At 42.6% G+C, this 9,253-nt stretch overlaps 1 pseudogene; it reads right to left on the reverse strand.

The window, feature by feature from the left end:
* Window positions 1–1,567: 1,567 nt before the first annotated feature.
* Window positions 1,568–1,989, reverse strand: LOC148041408 (uncharacterized; annotated as a pseudogene).
* Between the last annotated feature and the right edge of the window lie 7,264 nt (window positions 1,990–9,253).

A 9,253-nucleotide genomic window follows, 5' to 3' on the forward strand; every position in this document is an offset into this window, starting at 1 on the left:
TGTAAATAACATTGATATTATGCCATGTCACACTGAGATTGGTATAAAAGGAGAGGACATGTAATTTTACATATCTTTTTGACACATTAATACAATTATAGTCTTTCTCTCCCTACTTGCTCACAGCTTCCATGGCTTCCTCATCTTTCTTGTCTTTGTCTCTCCAAATCTAGTCTTTCTCTCTCCTCGTCACTCTTATTCTCTCTTCCTGCAGTCTTTCTCTCTCCTCTGCACTCTTCTCTCTCTTCTTTCTCTCTCCCTAGTTTTCTCTCTGACAAGTGGTATCAGAGCTTAGGTTCTTGGTCCCAATTAGTCCCTCATTTTTACCTAGTTACAACTTTCTAGTTACATAGAATTTTGAGTCACAGGTACACAAGTACGGGGAGCAGTAGGGGAGTTTCCAAAGTATCTTTGGACCACAAGGACTGCATGCAGGAGCATTAATGGCAGCTTTCTTGGGAGTTTACACCTCTAGACCACAAGGACTGCATTCAGGAGCATTAATGGCAGCTTTCTTGGGAGTTTACACAACATCTCTGGACCACAAGGACTGCATGCAGGAGCATTAATGGCAGTTTTTTTTTTGGGAGTTTACACAACTATGGCTGGAGGTATTTTGATGAAGAGAGAGCAAAATCGCTGTCCTATCTCATCTTTCTCCATTTCTTCACCGACTCAATGTTTTGCTTCTTCTTTTGTGCCAAATGTGCCTAGCCAAACTCGTGATGCCGCCCATTTACCCCATGGCCGCTGCCTGATGCCCCTAAAGAAGTGTTTCCTTCTCTGGGAGTTTGTATTCTTGGCAGGTGTTCCTGTGATAGACGAAGGCATATAGGCAGGGCAGAAAACGTTCCGCTGATGATCTCCTCGCAGTTCCTCTTCCATTTTCTGCTGGCAAGCATCCCCTACTCCTTCTCCTTCTCCTTCCTTCGCTTGGGGGAAGGGTTCGTCGGCGAGCATTTCAGCAACGTCCACAGCCCCGTCATCCTACTCGAGGTCACGTACTCCTTCTTCTTCTCCTTCCTTCGCTTGGGGGAAGGGTTCATCGGCGAGCATTTCAGCAACGTCCACAGCGCCATCATCCTACTCAAGGTCCCGTACTCCTTCTCCTTCTCCTTCCTTCGCTTGGGGAAAGGGTTCGTCGGTGAGCATTTCAGCAACGTCCACAGCCCCGTCATCCTCCTTGAGATCGAAGGGCTTGTTGAGGGAATCAGACTTCTCGGCCTCGAGTTCTTTCTGAAGCTTCTCGTTGCCAGCTTGCAAGTCTTGTAATTCTTGAGGACTCGGGATTTGAAACTGGTCCTGCCTGGCAAGATAGATCTTCTGCTTTCCATTCATAGAAGCTCGCCTCATAAAGGAAAGCCTTCTGGATTTGGAGGTTGAGTGCAGGAGAGTCCTCTAAAGCTTCCACTTCTTGGCCTTCTGCACAGTTGTCTTCGTCGTTATCATCATCGGAGGGTGCATTCGTGTCTTCTTCTATGACAGTCGCAGGCAACGAGAGCTAGGAGGGGACATACTTACATTAGCAAGCAGACAAGCATCTCTGAGCACGGAAAAGGAGGAGGATTCATAGCTCTTCTCCACCCCGGAGGCACAACATCAGGTGGAGCGTGATTTCCTTCTGGATGTTGTAATCGCCAGGGTGCGGCCATCCTCCAGCTGCTTTCCGGCAAAGATGAGCCTCTGCTGATCAGGGGGGATCCCTTCCTTGTCCTGAATCTTAGCCTTGACATTGTCTATCGTGTCGGAGCTTTCCACTTCGAGGGTGATGGTCTTTCCTGTCAGAGTCTTCACGAAGATCTGCATGCCACCGCGCAGCCTTAGGATGAGGTGGAGAGTGCTCTCCTTCTGGATGTTGTAATCTGCGAGGGTACGGCCATCTGTCCGGCAAGCTGCTTCAGAGCCAACCCCGTGTGCGGTGTGGATGGAGTTACATATTGGTGTGGATTTGCAGATGCTCAATGTTCCAGAGTAGAAGTGGAATATCATAGTTCAACCTCCACTGTATCCAACCAAGCATCCTTCACATCATTTTCATTTCTGTATTCAACATAGTTTCCATCTGCATCAAAGTAATCCTCCTTCCTTTCCTGTTTTAAGTTGAAAGGCTCCAAAGGAACCTCATCATCTTTTTCTTCTCCCTGTCCACCCTCATATTCTTCTTCTGCATCCAATACATCATTTGGAAGGCATGTTTCATCTAGCTGCTCAGCCTGGATTCGTCTGACAGCATGTTCTGTAGCAGCAACACGAGGATCTGTAGTAGTATAGGGCTCACTCCCAAAGACATCCAATATTTCTTTTGCCGTCTTACTATCATTGTCTTTCTTTTCCTTCTTCCCCTTTGGAAAACGTACTTTTTTCTCTTTGCAGATTTCATCAGGATCAGGCTCGCATCGGAAGAGAACTTCACTCGCTTGCGGTTAGAGGGCATTTTCCCATCCATAGTCGTTGACAGTGCCAGCTCCCTTTCGCATTCAGACATACCACAGGAGGTTTCAGAGAATCCGCTATCAAAGGCCTAGCCAAAGCATGGTTCCATCTCCCTTTCTACATACATACCACAAACAAGTATAAGCAAAGAATCGTAGCTTGTATACACAGGTGAAACAGAAACTGAACAGGCTTGGTGAGAGGCCATCCATGTACAAATTGGGAGTACTTGCCAGTTTTCCCCATGCTTTTCTCTTTCAGTATGCAAGGTTGAAGCTCATTAATTTCCAACATGAGTCCCATCAGGTGGAGTTTCCAAAGTAGTAGGCATGTGAGGCATCGCCTTTCAGAATCAGGTCAACATGAACAAAGGGTTCACTCTGTTAGAGCCTTGTTGCTGCAGAAGCACCTTGAAAGCTAAATTTGTACTGTAGCTCCTTCCATCAAGGTAGTTTGCTTGGAAACTGGCTTGACATCTAGCTTTACATTAGCTTGTTTACTTGCTTTCACATTATCACTGCTGTAAATAGATTTCTCAATTTCCTTAGACATGGAAGGTCCTGTTGAAACATGCAACAATTTATCCATCTAATCCTGGAGCTTTTGCTCAACTGGTTGAATCTTCTCTATAAGAAGGCGAATTTCCACAAGCCGAGCAATCACAGGATGATCTTGAACAGATCATCTCTCTGACTTCATGATTGAGTAGAACAGTATGGACTGACAATAACACAAAAGCAGCATATGTTTTGTCTCTAGAAATTGGAGACCCTCCTTGGTCACAAGATTTCCTGCTTTGGCTTTGTTTAGAAGGGGTTCAATCTTGCTTTGAAGTTTCTCTAATCCTTCTCGAAATTTTGCAAGTAGTCCAACCAGTTCAGGATCCTCCAGCATTAAAAAATGCTCCCTTGGCAAGATATGTAAGAAGGGTCTCTTCTTGTTGTGATGCCCCAAACAACTACTTCAGGTCTCCATTCACAACTGCAGCAAGCAGCCATACTATTCTTGTTTACTACAAGATTGGCTTTGAGGAGTTCATCAAGCAAGCTCAAGTAATTGGGGACAGATTTGAAAAAGTTGCTACAGAAATTAGTAGCATCATTCTAACAACAAAGGAACAAGTGGAAGTGATACTAGATATCATAAGCTTCGAGTGGAGCCATCAAACGTCTCATTTGGACACATTTTTCGAGCTAGAGCCTATTTGGTACCGACAGTTCACTAATAGTTCACTGTGGACAGTTCTGGAAATTCTTAAACAGAGAGGGGTGCTGCTACTCCTAAATTTAAACCAGGATTTCTACTTGATACTAGACATCCTAACCTTCGAGTCAAGCTATCATACACCTTATTTGGACTTATATTTTTCAAGGAACAACATATCTCTTCAACTTGACTGCAATGGCAGCTGAGAACAATAGCTCCAACTCTAGTGAACAAGGTTGGTTTCAAACATAAGCTAGAATTGACAAACTTGGAGTTTTGACTGATTAGTGTATTGCTCTTATAAAGGCAGTTATGGAAAAAATAGCAAGGCCTGAATCAAATGCTTATGCTTATGGCTAGCATGTATATGCTGATGGTACACACTATGATCTACATGCATCTTATGAATATGAACTACAACAACATGTAAATGAATATGAGCAGTATGCAAGTACATCTGGACAGCATGTTAATGCTTGTAAATATGATGTACCATATCATAATGCAGAGTATCATTCCATTGAACCTTGGCAGCAGAATGGTTACTATGGTCAACATGTTTATGCTTATGAGCATCCATCTCTTCAGCAAAATAGTTATGATTATACTTGTGAAGCTCTCTTGGTTGACCAGCTCAGTTCATATGGATGTGACAGAAATGGTTATGCTTATCAGCACACTTCTAGCTTTGATCAATAACAAGCAAGTGATTATGACCAATGCTGTGGGACTAATGATCAAAGGCAGCATGCTTATGTATGTGAGCAACAAACATCAGTGGAAGCAAATGCATATGCTCAACCAAACTGTCCCTCTGATGTGCAGCAGGGCTATTATCACCATATGCAGTATGGACAGCATGAGCAATATGGTCATGAGTATGAACAACCATCTGTTGTACATGATGAGCATGGACAGCCATCTGTTGTACATGATGAGCATGGACATCCATCTGTTATACATGAGCAGCAAGATGACTATGAGCAGCATGTCAAAACTATCATAGAGCTTACCAATGGTGATGAACAGGTATGTAAATTGCTATCTAAGGCTAAACGCATTAGACACCTTACTAGTGATACGATACGGGAACTGCATGCTGCGGGCTTATGCTATTGATGTGCTAAGCCACTATCTTGTAATCACCAAGCCACATGTAGGGCAAAGTTTGCCAAAATATTCTTGGTATTTGGTGCCCATCATCGTCACTTTATTCTTTATTCTTTTAGTGACAAATGAATAAAGGAAAGACCAGTCACACATTGTGATTGCTAGAGTTCCCACATTGTGACTCTCTCTCTCTCTCTCTCTCTCTCTCTCTCTCTCTCTCTCTCTCTCCCACCATAGCTCTCCCATTCAAGCTTCAATCCTTCTCACCTTTCATCTCTTGATACTAATCTAGAGCTTCTTAGCATGTGTTTTCTTAGCACATTCAAGAACCAAATCATTGCTGGTTAAACTCTAATTAGAATTACAATTTTAAATAAAGAATCGCAGATTCGAGTAGAATTGCTGTCTTGAATCCTGAACTATCATAACTTTTGATCCAGAACTCCGATTGACAAGCGGTTTTGATAGGATTTGAGAGCACGACGAGAGCTACGCACCTGGACAAAATTAACTAATAATTCTAATTTTAACAAGTTCATGTATCAAATCATCACTTGTGCAAAGAATTCAATCAAGTATAAAAAATGAAACAACTTATCTTCCTTGTTGTTGTTACGCATCCGTAGCTCTGATACCATGTTGAGAGAGAGAGAGAGTACGAGAGAGATACACAAGAAATGCTCCCAAAGAATGATTCATATTGATATAGAGTTAGTATATATAAGTGAGACCCAAGTCAAGTGAGAGATGATATATATAGTTGTAACAGAGAGGAGACCGATGCCCTGTAGTCAATAGCAAAATCTATTCAATACAAATTACATCTAAAATATACTTGAACCTATAAGCCTTACCTTACGCAAAAAAAAACAAAAAATATAAGCCTTACCTTATGCAACAAAAAACAACGGAGTCAGATAGTTGGACATCCCTTTTCTCCAACATGGGCTTGTCCTTGGGAGATATACTAAGGTATTCCTCCTCAGGTTCCGTAGAAACATTCACAAGTATGTGCCTATACACTTTGCCTATCCTCTCATTGTTGACGAGAGCAAGTGATGTGGCTTTCCTCTTGTAAACTTCATCGTGAGTTTCCAACACATCCTGATTTTTTTCACGCAAGAAAGACTCCTACTAGGTGGCACCCCTTGTAGAGTAAAGGTGAATTACATCTTCAACCTTTATCTTTTTCCCTTTCCTAGAAAATTTTGGGGGAATGTTAAGGATTTCAAGGGCTTTTTGATCGTTGGAAGGCAAGGGCCTCAGCATTTTATCAAACCTATACCTGATTCTGCTGATGATGTTGAAATCCTTATTCATAAGGGTAATTCTATGAGCATGGGCAGCAGCAATGTAAGCATTGTTCATGAAATCAATAACAAAATCCTCTGTGGCTTCTTGTAGAGCAAGAATGGCTGAGAGTTGCCACTTCTTATTTAGACCAGAGACAATTGCCACTTGAGACAATCTATCAGAGATCTTTTTAACGACTCTTATGAAAGCAGCCTTTGGAATGGCATGCTGTGTAGCTCTCTGGGCTTTTCTAATCTCATTGAAACACCTCTGTATATAGAAGAACCAAGACTTCCTCTTTCTCTTTTGTGGCTTGGGAGGTTAAGTGGCTTTAGCAGATGTAGGCTCAGGTGCAATTGGAGGGGATGAATCCTTCACAGGGCAAGTCTCACCCTTTGCTTCTTCAACTTCAAGAGAAGAAACATTCACTGCACTGAAATTCTTTAACTCCATGGAAGATGTTAGGCCAAAACCTAGTGTAGGGGGGATTTCTGTGGCAAAATGCTCTAGGGCCTCTTATGGCCCAGCATCAGCAATATTTGAAGAGGGCTCCTCCTCAGATTCATCAAATTGTAACTTTCTTCTACCCCCACTATCCTTCCTATCCACATATACTCTTCTTGCAGTTTGCTTTGTCCTTGCCATACAGAGAAGAAAATAGAAGAACCAGAAAGAGAAAAAGTGATATAGCAAATTTCTCAAAACGCAACAGGCCTAATACGGTGTGAGAAGGGACGAGAAGAGAAATGCCGATATGGCGCGATATGAAGAATACGAAGACTATGGAAGCACGCCCTCGCTCAATATTGGAGAGGACAAGAAGAGAAATGTCGATATGGCGCAATATGAAGAATACGAAGACTATGGAAGCACGCCCTCGCTCCGTATTGGAGAGGACAATCGTGTCGTATCGGAGACGAGAAGAGAAATGCCGATATGGCGCAATATGAAGAATACAAAAACTATGGAAGCACGCCCTCGCTCCGTATTGGAGAGGACAAGAAGGCCAATATGACACAAAAGGGAGGTTACGAAAACTACGGAAGGACGTCCTCACTCCGTATTGGCACACCGACTGAAGACCACCGAAGTGAAGAAATCAACAAAGAGGCACACTCGTTCTGAAGTAAGGACGATAGCCGATACGATGCGAGAGAATAGAAACGCAGCAAACGCAACACTCCGATCGCACCGTATCGGCAAGCAAGGTGGAAGAGCTCAAGAAATGTAGAGTGTACATGTAGGCAAAATAACCCCTTATATACCCTCATGAATCATGACACATGTCAGACACGTGTTTGACACTGATTGTGCCACGTGTCCGCATATCGTGCATATGCTACGTGTCGCGACCATGTGGTTGCCACATGTTTGTCGGCCACATGTTGGCCAACGGCTAGTGCCACGTATCGAAGCCCAACGGATAGTGCCAGGTGGCATTATTGAGCGCCTACATAAGGGGGTGTCCCTTATCCGTACGACTTTTTTCGGTTTCTTTGTGGACCTCTATCTCTTCTCCTGACACGGTGCGAGAACGAGTGTTTGTCTTCCGCGCTTTCATCTGTTCGCGTCGTTTTGTGTGTTCTACAGAGTCTTCCTTCGGTGTGCCTCCTAAGCTGATAGTGCTCGAGGTCGCGTGATCACTGATTCTAGCTCTCTCTTCTCACGTCGTTACGGTTGTGACCCTTTAGTAAAGTTACTGGTTTGAATCACCGATACGGCGCGAGGAGGAACATCCGTGTCAAGCGTTTGAGTCTTATCGCGCCATATTAGCACAAGTTGGAAACATGTCTGAACCCACAGATTTTCTAGGCTCCAAGGTTTTGCCAAGAATTGGTAAAAGAAGAAGGCTTTCAAAAGGCTCAAGGGCTTCAACATGTGATGAGCATGTGCATTATATTTCTTCTCCATACTCTGCCACCAGTGTGAGAATGCCAAGCACATCTCCAGGGAAGCAAAAGTCGGCAATGAGAGGTCTAGGAGTATCAGAGCTTACTGATATCACTCGATCAGAGAGGCTTCTTGATTTTATCCTTTAGAATGGAATGGATCTCTCGTTCTATGGAGTTGTGAAGAATGTCTTTAATCCTGATTGGGACCTTAACTGTGTTTTGAAATCTTGTAAAAAATATATTTTGGAGGACTTTTTCGAGTTTGAAAATCTTGCAGGTCCTTCTATTGAAGTTGGCACAAATGAATATGTCCATGTTCCCATTGGGTCAACAGGAAATGAAAAGTCAGTGTTTACTAAGCAGTGTGGTGCCCACTCTCTGGACAGGTTTTATGCAAGAGACATATTGTGCTCCACTCATTCCAAAAACTGCAAGATGATGAGAAAATTTGCTGCTTTTATTGTTTTCACCCTTGTCAAATATCCTGTGAAAGCTGATGAGCAACAGTTGGAAGGAGCAAAGTCTACTAGCTTTTGCATGTTAGATGATCTGGTAGATGAAAAGGAAACAGAAGAGGTTGTAGATGCAGATTTTGAGGCTTCTATTGCTGAGAACTTGGATGTTGCTCACTTCAAAGCTTAGACTATCATTGAGGAGAGCCAAGGAGATAAAACCCTCCAACTGATGAGAGTTTTCACCATACTGTTCCTTCTCTACCATCTATACCTTTCAAGGACAAGGAGTACATTTTACTGTCAGATATTCAAAAAATTTTCAATCTCAAGGAAGATTATTGTCTAGCAATTATTGCAGAGGCTTCTGATGCTGCAAATGGGATAATTGACACAGAGAATGAATCAAAGGAAGAGATACTCAAACTTGATAAAGAAACTCTAGACGATAAGTTTATTGATGCTGGTGAGGCCCTCTCTCTTTGTTTTAAAAAGGCCAAAGAAGCTGAGAAAGAGTTGAGTATTACTGATGAGGACTTCGATCGCATTCAAAGCCAACTTGGGATTTCCAATTTTGGAAGAGAGGAGTCTGAATGTTAAAGAATTGATTAACGCCAATGAGACATCATCATCAATAAATTTATGGAATCCAGTTAAATTGAAGTACGATGAAAACCAAGTGGTAATATAATTTTGAATTTTCTTTTACACATTTGTAGGTTTGCATTTCACTCTCATTCATTATGGGTTTTATTTGCTGTTGGAGATTGCTGATACAGATAACTTCTTGGGACATGGCAAAGGATCGAGAACTGGTGGTAGTACATTGAAAGACATTGCACTCGTTGGCTAGGATTGACCCTGATT

The sequence above is a fragment of the Lygodium microphyllum genome, chromosome 1 (assembly GCF_053477565.2).
Source record: "Lygodium microphyllum isolate KBCC chromosome 1, Lygodium_microphyllum_v1.1.10, whole genome shotgun sequence".
In the NCBI taxonomy this organism is placed as follows: domain Eukaryota; kingdom Viridiplantae; phylum Streptophyta; class Polypodiopsida; order Schizaeales; family Lygodiaceae; genus Lygodium; species Lygodium microphyllum.